The sequence below is a fragment of the Rhincodon typus genome, chromosome 2 (genome assembly GCF_021869965.1).
Source record: "Rhincodon typus isolate 14 chromosome 2, sRhiTyp1.1, whole genome shotgun sequence".
In the NCBI taxonomy this organism is placed as follows: domain Eukaryota; kingdom Metazoa; phylum Chordata; class Chondrichthyes; order Orectolobiformes; family Rhincodontidae; genus Rhincodon; species Rhincodon typus.
Genome location: NC_063333.1, coordinates 38,553,979 through 38,556,616, shown reverse-complemented (window position 1 = coordinate 38,556,616; position 2,638 = coordinate 38,553,979).

Here is a 2,638-nt window from a genome sequence, read left to right as displayed (position 1 = left end):
ATATTCTCCCCATGTCTGCGTGGGTTTCCTCCGGATGCTCCGGTTTCCTCCCACAGTCCAAAAATATGCAGGCTAGGTGGATTGGCCGTGCTAAATTGCCCATAGTGTGCAGGGATGTGTAGATTAGGTGGGTTATGGAGGATGGGTCTGGGTGGGATGCTGTGGAGGTCGGTGTGGACTTGTTGGGCCAAAGGGCCTGTTTCCACACTGTAGGGATGCTACGATCTATGAAAGAGTCCAACACCATACAGCATAGTTTCAAAACAAAAAGGTGCCACTTTAAGACTGAGGTGAGGAGTTATTTCTAGTCTCAGAGGGTTGAGAGATTTTGGAACTCCTTGCCACAGAGAGCTGTGGGGCAGAGTCCTCGTGTATATTTATGGCTGAGATAGATAGATTATTGATTAGCAGGGGAATCAAGGGTTACGGGAAGATGCAGGAAAGTGGATGTGAGGATATCCTTCTGAATGCAGAGCAGGCTCAAGTGGCCAAATGACCTACTCTTATGGTTTCATGGACCTCAGGAGGTGGCATAGATGGATCATCAACTTGGTACCTCTAGCTGAAGATGGCTGCAAATGCTTCAGTCTTGACGTGCTGGGCTCTCCCATTACTGAAGGTGCAGATATTTGTGGAAATTTCTCTTCCAGTGAGTTGGTTAATTGTTCATCATCATTCACAACTGAATATGTTAGGACTGCAGAGCATTGATCAAATTTGTTGGATGTAGGATCTCTTAGCTCTGGCTAGCGCAAGCTGCTTCTGTTGTTTGGAATGCAAGTGGCCCTGTATCCTTGCTTCATCATGCTGACACCTCATTTTTAGATATGCCAGGTGTTGCATCTGGTATACTCCTCTGCACTCTTCATTGAACCAGGGCTTGCTGGTAATGGTAGAATGGGGGAAAAAAATCAGCTGAGCCATAAATTGCAGGTTTTGGCTGAATACAATTCTGCTGTTGCTGACCCACAGAACTTCGTGGATGCTTAGTTTTTAATTACTTGATCTGTTCTGATTGGTAGCACAGTGTGTTTATTTTATTCGTTCATTCATTCATAGATGTGGATATCATTGGCTAGGCTAACATATATTGTCCCTCCCTAATTGCCATTGAAAACGTGTACTGCACCCAATTCTTGAACTGCTGTAATCCATACTGTAGAGGTACATCCAGAGTACTGTTAAAAAGCGAATTCCAGGAATTTGACCGAGCAAAGATGTATGAATAGTGTAATGGTTACAAGTCAGGACTGTTTGTGACTTGGCAGGTGATGGAGTTCTAATGCATCTGCTGTCCTTTGACCTTCTATATGGTAGGTCATAGGCTTGGATGGTGCTGTTGAAACATCCATTGATGGCGGAGGCGGAACCTGCCCGGTTTTGCAGTATGTAGTACTTTCAACTGTTCTTGAAAGAGTGAACTGAATCAGCTAGCTCATTGTAATATTGGGACCTCGGGTGGAAATCAGACAGTTCATCAGCTCAGTAGCACTTCTGGCTAAAGATGTCTGCATGTACTTCAGCTTCATCTTTTGCACTGATGTGCTAGGTTCCTCCATTATGGACGACGAGGATAATTGTGGTCGTGCTGTACAATGTGTTGGATCATGTCCTGAATGTGATGAAGGGACATGGCCAGATGCATTTATGACAGGTAGATTGGTAAGTATATTTCCCTTTTGTTAGTTCCCTCACCACTTGAAACAGGCTCAGTCCAGCAGCTCTGTCCTTAGTACTCAACCAGCTCTTGTCAGCAGTGGTGCAAACAACCCAATGTTGATGATGCACACTGAAGTACCCCATTCAGGGTACATGCTGTGTCTCTCACAAGTTGAGTTCAACACAGAGATGCAGTTGAGGGAGGGTGGTCGGACATAATCAACAGGAGGTTTCCTTGCTAATATCTGATTTGATGCCATGGGATGTCATGTGGTCCAAAGTCAACATTGAGGGCTTTCAGGACAACTAAATCTTGATTGTATACCGTTTTGACTCTGGTTAGTATATCCTGTTCTGCAGACAGGACAGATCCACAGTTTGAGATACATTTTGAAGTTGAGGATTTTTTGAAGTTTTACAAAGATATTCAAACTTTTAGCGATGGATAAAAGAATAACACAAGATTTCACATTTTAAGACATTTACTATCACAAAAGATAATGCTCCTTTGATTAAACACAAGTTTTGTAGGCAACTTACACTTTAAATCACAGAACCCTTTTTATTTCAGGCCAACTAAAAGCAAAATATATTTCTTGAGTATACGTTACACCATTCCTGAAGTGAATATTCATTTCTCCTGAAATAAACCCAGAATAATAATTAGCTGCTGAAATTTTACTTCGGTTATTTTACTTTCTCAGCCTGGTAACTTCTAACTCCAGAATGTTCTTCACATTGACAACATTACTGGAGATCCTCCCAATAGAACAAGTTAGACAAGTATTATTACTTTAACTCTTTATGAATTTGGTCTATCCAATCTAAGTGCAAGTTCTCATCTGCATTCCTATGCTGTGAGTCATAGAAATTTTAGGTCTCTTTTTTTAAATTCATTCACAGAACATGTCTAGCTATAGTAGGAACTGCAGATGCTGGAAAATCTGAGATAACAAGGTGTAGAGCTGGACGAACACAG